We start from the raw sequence: 12,583 nt of genomic DNA on the forward strand, positions 1-12,583 counted from the left end.
AGCGCCCATAATGTCTCCAAAGATATAATGAAAGTGAAAGTACAAAAATCCCCGCTCTCTCCTTTTCTACGGAGGAGCGTTCCGTTCTATGAAATCCCCGCTCTCTCCTTTTCTACAGAGGAGCATCCCGCTACTTACTTGCGGATTCCCACTTACCTGGGAACTTACTGGTGCACCACCCTGACTGCTGAAAGTTCTGGATCCTGGGTTCGAGGAATATGTTCCCCGTCCGGGCCACCAATTGCCGCGACCCCTCGCCGGCAAGGGAAAACACGACACAGGATTCTTCTTTCAGCAGTTTATTCAGGCCTTGATTCATGTATCATCTTTTAGTGACCCGTCGCCGAGCGCCCAAGCACAGCCTAATAAAGCCTCCAGCATACCAATCTTAAGCTGCCACGTGGACCTTTCTCATAGGGTGGGAAGGGATTGCGTGCCAATTCTCCATATTAGGAGTTGTTTATCTTGTTTATCACAGGCCACAGTGGAAGCCGGCGCCATCTTCTAATGGCGGCCACGGTCTAATTAGAATGGCTCACCACAGCCTGACATCTTCTTTTTTTTTTTTTAGTTTTATATGGATACAATATCTTTATTTTGTTTACTTATTTTTATGTGGAGCTGAGGATCAAACCCAGTGCCTCACATGTGCAAAGCAAGCACTCTGCCACTGAGCTACAGCCCCAGGGAGCTATTTGCTTTAAAGCTGTATATTGTTTGCATTGGGTGCTGTTAATATGGATCTCCCCCATAAAGGCAAGGAATTGAAAACCTTCAGGAACATTATAAGCCTACAGGGTAGAAACTGTACTGCCTTAGATCTACACTGCTAGATGGGAAAACACAAGAATAACATGAAAAAACTAGGGAACAAAGCACCCCAAACAAAACAAGATGCTCTATAATAGAATCCATTGACAACGCAGTACAAGAAATGTCAGAGCAAGTGTTCAGAATGTACATAAGTTAAACTGATTCACAACTTAAAGGATGATGTAAGGAGTGAAATCAGAGATAAATTTCAGGAGGTAAAAGATCATTTCCATTAAGACGGGGATTATGAAAAGAAATCAAGCAGAAATCCTTGAAATAAAGGAATCAATAAACCAAATTAAAAATTCAATGGGACGTATCACCAACAGTGCAGACCACTTGCAAGACAGAACTTCAGGCATTGAAGACAAAATATATAATCTTGAAAATAAAGTTGACCACATAAAAATGGGAGTTCATAACCCACTTGAATCGAATGTATGAAATATGATATGTCAAGAGTTTTGTAATGTTTTGAATAACCAATAAAAAATAAATAAAAAAAATAAAGTTGACCACAGAAAGATATAAAAAAACAATAAACAAAGCTGGGTACGATGGCTCACACCTGTAATCCCAGCAGCTGGAGAAGCTGAAACAGGACAATCTCAAGTTCAAAGCCAGCCTCAGCAAAAGCAAGACACTAAGAAACTTAGTGAGACTCTGTCTCCAAATAAAATACAAAATAGGGTTGGGGATGTGTCTTAGTGGCAAAGTGCCCCTGAGTTCAAGCCCTGGTACCCCCCTGAAAAAAAGAATTTTATAAAAATAAACAATGAATAGAACTTCCAAGAACTACAGAATAACATGAAAAGAGCAAATTTCAGATTTATCAGGATAGAGGAAGATGTGGAGATACAAATCAAAGGAATGCACAATCTTTTCAATGAAATAGTATCCTAAAATTTCTTAAACCTGAAGAATTAAGTTGAAAATCCAAACACAAGGCTTACAGGACCCCAAATATACAAAATTACAACAGATCCACTTGAAGGCACATTATAATAAAAATGCCTAACATACAGAACAAGGATAGAATTTTAAAGGTCACAAAAGTATCAGATTACATATAGGGGGAAACCAATTTGGATCTCAGCTTATTTCTCAACCCAGACCCTCAAAGCTAGAAGGTCCTGGAAAAACCTATACCAAGCTCTGAAAGAAAGTGGATGCCAAAGAAGAATCCTATATCCAGAAAACTTAAGCTTCATATTTGAAAATGAAATAAAAGCCTTCCATGATAAACAAAGTTAAAGGAATTCACAACTAGAAAGCCTGCACTACAGAACATTCTCAGAAAAATATTCCATGAGGAGAAAAAGAAAATGAAAACCAGCAAAGGGAGGAACTACACTAAAGGAAAAGGCAATCAAAGAGGAAACTAAGTCAAATTAAAAACCAGAGATAAACCAAAATGAACAGGAATACAAATCATATCTCAACAATAACGCTGGAAAGTTAATGACCTAACAATCAAAAGATATAGACTGGGGCTGTGGTTGTAGCACAGTGGTAGGGCACTTGCCTCACACATGTGAGGAACAGGGTTCAATCCTTAGCACCACAGAAAAACTAAATAAAAAAAGTTATACAAAATGTGTTGGTGCATGTGATAAAGATTAAAAAAACTGACATAGACTGGCAGATTGGATTAAAAAACAAGACCCAACAATATGTTGTCTTCAAGAGACTCACCTCATAGGCAAAGACATCCACAGACTGAAACTGAAAGGATGGGAAAAAAATGCATAAAACTCACATGGACTGTGTAAACATACAGAGGTTTCCATTCTCATATTAGATAAAGTGGACTTCAAGTCAAAGTTAGTCAGAAAGGACAAAGAAGGACATTTCATACTGCTTAAGGGAACTATATATCAACAGGACATATAATAATAAATATTTATGCCCCAAACGATGGAGCATCTATATACGTCAAACAAACTCTCCGCAATTTCAAGAATCAACAGACCACAACACAATAATACTGGGTGACTTTAACACACCTCTCTCACTACTGGATAGATCTTCCAAACAAAAACTAAATGAAGAAACTATAGAACTAAATATCTCATACTAGACAAAGGCACCAAAAACATTCATTAAAGAAAAGATAGCCTCTTCAACAAATGGCACTGGGAACACCGGAAATTCATATGTAAACCAAATGAAATTAAACCACTATCTCTCACCCTGCACAAAACTCAACTCAAAGTGAATCAATGACTTAGGCACTAGAATGCAGACCCTGTGCCTAATAGAAGAAAAATAGGCCCAAGTCTTCACCATGTCAGCTTAGGGACTGACTTCCTTAACAAGACTCCTAAAGCGCAAGAATTAAAATCAAGAATCAATAAATGGGATGGATTCAAACAACAACAACAAAAAAAGCTTCTTCTCAGAAAAGGAAACAATCAATTACATGAAGAGAGAGCCTATAGAATGGGAGAAAATCTTTACCACATACACTTGAGATAGAGCATTAACCTCCAGGATATATAAAGAACTCAAAAACCTCAACATCGAAAGAACAAATAACCTGATCAATATATGGGCTAAGGAATTAAACAAACACTTCACAGAAAAAGATATACAACTGATCAACAAACATATGAAAAAATGTTCATCATCTCTAAGATTTCATCTCACTTTAGTCAGAATGACAATTATTAGGAATATAAACAATAATAAGTGTTGGCAAGGATGTGGGGAAAAAGGTATACTCATACATTGCTGGTGGGACCAATTTGCAATTGGTGTAACCACTCTGGAAAGGAATATGGAATTTCCTCAGAAAATTTGGAATGGAACCACCATTTGACCCAGTTATTCCACTCCTCAGTTTATAACCAAAGGACTTAAAATCAGCATACTACAGTGATGCAACCACATCAATATTTATAGCAGCTGTATTGACAATAGCTAAACTATGGAACAACCTAGATGCCCTTCAACAGATGAATGGATAAATAAAATGTGGTATATACATGGAATATCACTCAGCCTTAAAGAAGAATGAAATGATGGCATTTGCAGGTAAATGGATGGAGGTAGAGAATATCAAGCTACGTGAAATAAGACAAACTCAAAAAACCAAAGCCTGAATGTTTTCTTCTGATATGTGGATGCTAATTCACAATAAGGGGGATGGCTGGGAAAAACTAGAGGTACTTTGGATTAGCCAGAGGAAAGTGAAGGGAGGGGAGGGGACTTGGGGATAGTAAGAATAGTAGAATGAATTGGATATTATTACCCTATGTACATATATGACTACATGAATTGTGTGATTCTGCATCATGTACAACCAGAAGAATGAGAAGTTATATTCCATTTATGTATGATGTGTCAAAGTGCATTCTACTGTCATGTATAATAATCATAACAAATAAAAAAATTTTTAAAAGAACTGCTTCTCTAAAGTGTAAAGAGCAATAAAAGGCAAGATGTGTAAATAAAAAATCCCAGTGACAACATCTGGAACTTCAAGGAAATAAATTTGTTCATATTGGTATTGGGTGCTGCAGAGTGGCCCCACCCGTGGAGCCAAAGTTGCCAAGAGGAGATTCTCAGCCACTAGTTCTTGCATTCTCACAGGAAGAGTTTCAAGTTAATCACACATAGGAACAGTGAGGAGTTTATTAGAAAGATGGAAAATATGGACATTCAGGAAGGATTAAATCGATTACTTCAGAGAGGTCCACATGGACTGTACAGAGTGAAGATTTTTTTTAATTGTTAGTTATAGTTGGACACATACCTTTATTTAATTTATTTATTCATTCATTTATTTATTTTTATGTGTTGCTGAGTATCAAAACCAGAGCCTTGTTCATGCTAGGTGAGCACTTTACCACTGAGCAACAACCCTAGCCCAAGAGTCAAGATTAGAAAACCTTCCTCTCTGAAACTGAAAAGTATAGATGCAGAAATTTTGTTCCCTTTGACATGGTAAGTCAGGAGTTAAAACCCAAGTGAAAACCTCTTTGAAACCTATAAAATTTCATCTCTTGTCCAACACATCCCTTACTCCTTCTAAAAGTCCTCTTCCACCCAGAGCTTTTGGAGATGGAACTTTTGAAACAATCAATTTTTCCCCATATTCTCCCAAAATGGCTTTGAATAAAATCTACTTTCTCACCAATTTGACTTTGAATATCTCTGGAGCAGAGTGTTATGGTTTAGTTCCTTCTTTCCAGGACAGTATTACAGCTGCCCTGATGAAGTTCTCTATTATCCCCAGTTCTATGTTCTATGACCTATGGGTTCTCTTTGATGAATATGTCTGCTTTCCTCTCTATAAATTATCACTCCACCACTCTTTACTTTCCCTCCCATATCAATGGCTGGCTTACCAAACTCACACTGGGTGTTGGACCCAGGAGGTGTAAGTTGTATCTTCTTGACCACTGAGCTATATCTATAGTTCTTTTTTTTTTTTTTTTTTGAGACAGGGTTTCATTAAATTGTTGAGAGTCTCCCTCAAAGTTATCAATGTTGGCCTTGAATTTCTGATCCTCCTGCCTCAGCCCCTGGGGTCTCTGAGTTTTATAGGCATGTATCACTAGGCCCAGCTAAATTTCTGTCATGCATACACACACACACACACACACACACACACACACACCACCAGGAGATATCATCATTCAATCATTCAACGCTAGTTAGAATGATTATAATCAAAAAGACAAAAAATGTCAAATGCTGGAGGAGATGTGGAGAAAATGGAACTCCTAAACACTGTTGCTGAGAATATAAATTAGTTTAGGATTATGGAAAACAGTACAGAGTTTCCTCAAAAACTATAAATAGAGAACTTCCATATGATCTAGCTATCTACTGGATGTATATCCAAAGGAAATGAAACCAACTCACCAAAAGGGAGCTGCACTAGGTGTGGTGGTTCATGCTTGGAATCCCAGCCACTCAGGAGGTTGAGACAGGAGGATCTCAAGTTTGAGACCAGCTTAAGCAATGTAACAAGACCCTCTCTCAAAAAAGGAAAAGGACTGGGGATGTAACTCAGTAACAGACCACCCTTGGGTTCAAATTCACAGCACACAAAAATAAAACAAAGGAACCCTGGCACTCATGTGTTTATTGCAGCACTTTTGAGGATAATGAAGCTATGGAATCAGCTAAGATGTCTACCAGGAGATGAATGGATAAAGAAAATGTGGTGTATATACACATGATGAAATATTATTCAGGGACTGGGGATGTGGCTCAAGTGGTAGCGCGCTCACCTGGCATGTGTGCGGCCCGGGTTCGATCCTCAGCACCACATACAAACAAGATGTTGTGTCTGCCGAAAGCTAAAAAATAAATATTAAAAATTCTCTCTCTCCTCTCTCTCTCTCTCTTTAAAAAAAAAGAAATATTATTCAGCCTTTAAGAGGAATGAAATCCTGTCATTTGCAGTAACATGGATGAAACTGGAAGACCTTATGTTAAAAGAAATAGGCCAGACACATAAAGACAAATGCTACGTCTCATTCATATTGAAGCTATGAAAGTTGACTTCATAGGACAGAAGACAGTGGGGAGGAAGGGACAGAAGGAGAGTGAATAACAGGTACTAAAATACATTTACATTTCTCTAATTGCTAGATATATTGAGCATTTTTTCATGTATTTGTTGATTGATTGTATATCATCTTCTGAGAAGTGTCTGTTCAGTTCCTTGGCCCATTTATTAATTGGGTTATTTGTTTTTTGGTGTTAAGATTTTTGAGTTCTTTATATATCCCTGAGATAATTGCTCTATCTGATGTACCTGTGTTAAAAATTTGCTCCCATTCTGTAGGCTCTATTTTCACCACACTGATTGTTTCTTTTGCTGAGAAAAAGCTTTTTAGTTTGAATCCATCCCATATATTGATTCTTGATTTTATTTCTTGCAGTACAGGAGTCTTATTAAGGAAATCAGGGCCTAATCCAACATGATGAAAATTTGGGCCTACTTTTTCTTCTATTAGGTGCAGGATCTCTGGTTTAATCCCCATGTCCTTGATCCACTTTGAGTTTTGTGCATGGTGAGACATAGGGGCTTAATTTCATTTCATTGCATATGGATTTCCAGTTTTTCCAGCACCATTTGTTGAAAAGACTATCCTTTCTCCAATATATGTTTTTGGCATCTTTGTCTAATATGAGAAAACTGTATTTGTATGGGTTTGTCTCTGTGTACTCTATTCTGTACCATTGGTCTACATGTCTATTTTGGTGCCAATACCATGCTGTTTTTGTTTCCATTGCTCTGTAGTATAGTGTAATGTCTGGTATAGTGATGCCACCTGCTACACTCTTCTTCCTAAGGATTGCTTTGGCTATTCTGGGTCTCTTATTTTTCCAGATGAATTTTATGACTGCTTTTTTCTATTTCTATGAGGACATCATTGGAATTTTGATTGGAATTGCATTAAATCTGGATAGTGCGAGAGCTAGTCAGTACATCCTAGTTTGAATGACTGTGTGCCAAGTATAGACAGGAGGGACAAGACTGGAGTAGGTAGGTAACTGGGGCATGCACTTGAAGGGTGCACTTTCCTTATGGCCTCTTCCCACCACCACCACCCCTTCCCCCACTTCCTGATCATGGTATACACAGAGCAATTTTTCTACACTAGACCCTTCCCTCATGATGTACTGCCTCATCATGGAGGATGGACCCAGATCAATGGAGTTGGTCATCAATGGGCTGAGACCTCTGAACTCATGAGCAATTAAACTTTTCCTCTTGTTGAGTATTTTTGTCACAGTGATGAAAAAGCTAAATAAAACAGAAATTGGTACTGAGATGTGAAACTGATGTTGCTGTGATTAACCTGACCATTGGATTCAGAAGACTTTGGAGCTGCTTTTCAGGAGGGATTTTGAAAAGTTTAGAAATGTAAGCTGGAAAGCTTTAGAATATTTTAGGCAGCGCTTAATGTGTGATTCTGGTGGAAAGTCAGAAGATGAGAATATCAATAGTGATGTGAACTGTGCTCTTGAAGTTTCAGAAGGAAATGAAGAATCTGTTGGGAATCAAAATAGAAGCTTTTGGTGTCATGTTCTAACAAAGAATGTCCTATATCCTCAGACTTTTATGAAGTTGAATTTTAAAAGTTATGGACTAATTTGTCTGGTAGAGAAATTTTCAAGGTAGCACTTCATTCAGTCAGTGGCATGGATATTGCTGGCAGCTTTGCCAGGTCTACTGTGAGAATTTGGGGCAGAAAACAGAGTTAAAGATTTTAAAAACTTACAGCTTGACCAGAAAAATGCATGTAAAGCTGGGGTGAAAAAAGGTGTGGTTGTTGAAGAGATTACAGCTCCGAAAGAGATACAAGTACTTTGCACAAAAACAATGGGAAAGTTGTGTGGAGGGCATCTCAGGAATTTGCAAGATCATACCCATTGCAAACTCAAGGATGTAGAAGGGAAAAAATCCTTTGAGAAGAGATCCTGGGGTGCCCCACTTCAACAGGGGGGTGGGCTAAGAAGTTGCTTCATCTTATCCAGCCATGCAGGCATTTGGTCAACACTGCAACTATGATCCTAGGGGGCCCAAGTATTACATGAACTGGCAGCGGATCTTGGCATCGTTCACATGGTACTGGTTCTACAGAAATTCAGGATGCTAAAGTTAAGATATTATCAAAGTTTTTACTGAGATTTTAAAGGAAGGCCTGGGAGGCCAGGCAAATTGGAGCAGGGTTCGTATCCCTGCTGTTTGCTCCCAAGAGGGCAATGTATGACATTGTACAGGTGAATTCAAAGCTGGAATGGAGACCCTAGGAATTAAGGGGTGCCAGTAATGTGGATCGTGTTGAGAAAAGCTGCTGGCTGTAGGGAGAACCAGGCTAAAAAAGAGCCCATGTTCATTGCAAACTGCAAAGGGCAGGGATTCCCAAGCCCTTTGGAGGTGTCATCTTACCACCATATGTCCTAGATGCTGTACACAGAATTATTGAACCTGTTTGCCCTGCCGTTTTTCAGTTTTGCTTTGACTCCATTCCTTCTTTCTATGCCCTGTTCCTCTCTTTTAAAATGGGAATGTTTACTCTGTGCCATTGTATATTGGATATATGTAATTTGCTTTTGATTTGTACAGGGGCTCAACATCAAGAGTTTGCTGTGATTCTCAGAGGAAAATTTGAACTTGGACTTTTGGGTAATGCTGAAACTGTTAAGATTATGGGTCTCCTGTAGATGGGCTAAATGAATTTTGCATTATGAGACAAACATGAGCTTTTGGGGGCCAGGGGTATAATGTTATGGTTTGAATAAGATGTGTTCTCCCCAAAGCTCCTGTGTTCATACAGGAACATTCAGAGTTGAAATTACTGGATTGTGAGAAATGTAACCTAATCAATGCACCCTGATTGGAATGGCTGGGTGGTAACTGTAAATAGGTAGGGCATGGCTGGAGTGGATGGGCCACTGGTGGTGTGCCCTGGAAGGATACATCTTCCATAAAACCCCTTCCTCACACTGCTTCCTGAGTCCGCCATGTGCTGAGCAGCTTTCCTCTGCTGGGCCCTTCCCTCATGATGTGCTGCCTTACCTTGGGCCCAGAGCAATGGAGTTGACCATCTACAGACTGCGATCTCTGAAACCATGATCCCCAAATAAACTTTTCCTCCTTTATGTTGTTCTCATTGAGTAGTTTGAACAGAGATGAAAAAGCTGACTAAAGCAGGATTTACTTAGATAAATGAAGAAGACGATACTTCCCAAATCAGGGGGTGTTATAAAGAAAGATGGGGACCAATTATTTCTAAGCATCATCTTAATAAATGTTGGGTTGTTTTTTGTTTCTTTTCTTGAGGTGCTGGGAGATTGAACCCAACATCTGGCACAGTCTAGGAAGGTTCTCTACCACTGATCTACATTCCAGCTCATGGGTGTCTTTCCACTTTAAATTTTGATGTTAGGAACATTATTCCTCCTTTCTCAAAAAAAAAAATGCATATTTGAATTGACCATAAAATCAAGTTCAAATTTTCTTTCTCAATATTCAAGTCCCTCCAAACTCTCCTCTCCTTACTCATTCTTCAACCTAATCTTGTATTTCACCTCTCCTTTATTGTACCCTGGCCAAATATTCTACTCTATACCAATGGAATCACCACTCCGTGGCTTTCCCATTGATTACTCATCCTCGTTCCCCTGGCTCGATACCCTTCCTTCAGGGCTTAGGCTTGAGTCGTAAGGGAAATTCCCTCTCTGACCACCCCAGCAAGTGTCCATCTCCATCAAATTTAACCTAATTCTCTCCATCTTTTTGTGTTGTTCATTTAATGGAAGGTTTCCTTTGATTTTTACTTGGAATTAAAGGTTTTTTTTTAATTTACTCAATATATTTTTAAAGGAGCTTACGCTGTGTCAGAAGATGTTTACTTCTGGGAATCCTCAAGAGTGTCTTATTCATAGAATGATGAAGATGAATTTAATTTTTAAGAGCATGAGCTCTAAAGTCAGATATAAGCTTGAATCCTGGATATCTGACTTTAGAGCTCATGCTCTTAAAAATTACACATGTGCTCCCTTCAAGTCAGCCCTTCTAATTATCATTAGTGAAACTGGTAACAGTGCTCACTCCATATGGTGGTTTTGAGGGCTAAATGAATGTATATGTATATTGCATATACCTGGCACATAGAACATATTCAATAAATGAAGCAGCACATAGATGGGAGTGCCATGGCAGAAACTGGTGAAGGCAAGGGGAAAGCCTCGAGTAGCAGTAAATAAACTGACATTGCCGCAGTCTGGCTGGGCACAATCAGGAGCCACTTGTCAAAAGAAACTAACTTTATTTTTAGAACCACACACGCCAAACAAAACAGCCTCTCAGGAAAAACCCTCAGAGCCTCAACTGCCACCACCGGCTTTCCACAAGCCTCTCTCTCCCACACAAGCTTCTCCCCACCTCCCACAATCCTCCTGCTCTTGAGGCCAATTGGCTGGGTCACGTGGGCGGAGCCAAAAAAGTCCCCCAATGAGCAGCTCCGTGGTCTGAAAGGGCAGGGAAACAGCCCAATGAGCATCACCGCAGAGGAGCCAATCAGCTAGATGTTGCTGGGGCCGCTGTGAGCCAATCATCAGCCGGCAGCTGGAAGTTTGCTGGCAGCTGGAAGTTTGCTGGGGCCCCTTCGGCTGTGGCTCTCAACATGACATCACAGCAGGTGATGGAGGACCTGAGACTAACACAGAGAACTTTAGGTTATAAGAATTTCCTTTCATTTCTAAGAAATCAAAGAACTACTGAAATTTTTTTGTGTTTAATTTTCTCTCTCTCTTTTTTTTATACTGAAATTTGAACCCGGGGGTGCTCTGCCACTGACCACATCCCCATCCCTTCTTGTTTTTTATTTTGAGACAGGGTCTTGCTAAGTTGCACAGGCTGGCCTCAGACTTGCGGTCCTTTTGCTTCAGGCTTCCAAATTGTTGAGATTTCAGACATGCACCACCATGCCCAGCTCTGAAATTTTGTTTAATGTTTATTAATTTATTAATTTCCCTCACTCCTCTCTTTCCCACTATTTTACAGCATCTCTCTTTCTAGTGCTGAAATTGTTTTGAATAGGATTTTGAATATTATATAGACTTCTTATGTTACATGAGAGATTTGTTTGAAGCAATGTACAAAAAATGGATTGAGGAGCTGGGTGTGGTGGTGCATGTCTATAATCTCAGAAGCTTGGGAGGCTGAGGCAGGAAGATCACAAGTTGAAGGCCAGCCTCAGAAACTTAGCAAGACCTTGTCTCTAAACTAAAAAAAAAAAAATTATATATGTATACGTATTTTGTATATGTGGATAGATAGATAGATAGATAGATTGATCGATAGATGTGTGGCTGGGGATGTGGCTCAGTGCTTAAGTGCCCTTGGTACAAAAAAAAAAAAAAAGAGGTATTGGTCATAAATTTGAGAAAATTCAATTTATTTATTTATTTTTTTATGACAGGCAGAATTCTGATAAAATCCATTTTAGATCTTCTATTTGACATTCAAGATAAAATATATTTGGCATATAAGAGTGGACCTTATTAAGTGGTGAATCAAAGTTAATTTAGTCAGAGAGCATGCTGGCAGTTATATCAGTGCACCAAAGAGTACATGATCAGAAATAGTTGGGGGCCAACAGTATGGTTATAGAATTCTAAATGTTGTGTAGAGGTGTGTAACGAAGATCTGGCAGAGGCCTGGTGTTATGAATTTATCACAGGGCCTGGGGTGGGATGCCCATGGTAGTCAAATAAAAAGGAAGTTTCAGAGTGACAATCTTTTATCTCTTTTATTTCTGTCTTACCCATGGCAACAGGAGTTAGATCAGTTTCCTCAGAAAGCTTTGCTATGGGCAGAACCATCTGCTAGTGTAATTAGTTGTGCATGAAATGAAAAGTCCAACCAGCAGAGCCTCTGAGTCCAGAGGAAGCCTTGCTTCCGCCTTCACTGGTAATCCTCTTTCCTCATGTTTCTGTACAGTTTCCATTGTGAGTTGCTTTATTCAGTCTTCACTTTTTACAGAATTCTATAGACTTTCTGTAGTGCTTTGTGTGAAAATAAAATTTACCATTAAGTTCTTACTAAATTTAAACAATGTTAGTAATTATGGGATCTGAAACTGCTTGTAAAGAAACAGAGTAAGTATATTTTACTGAGTCATGAGACAATGGATTAAGGGGCAATATGAAATAATTTTTTAATACAGCATCAGTTCAAGAGTCAAAAATTTTGCATTTCTTTATTTTCACAGGAAATCTTCTCATTGTATTTAAT

The sequence above is a fragment of the Marmota marmota genome, unplaced genomic scaffold (assembly GCF_001458135.2).
Source record: "Marmota marmota marmota unplaced genomic scaffold, marMar, whole genome shotgun sequence".
NCBI classification, from domain to species: domain Eukaryota; kingdom Metazoa; phylum Chordata; class Mammalia; order Rodentia; family Sciuridae; genus Marmota; species Marmota marmota.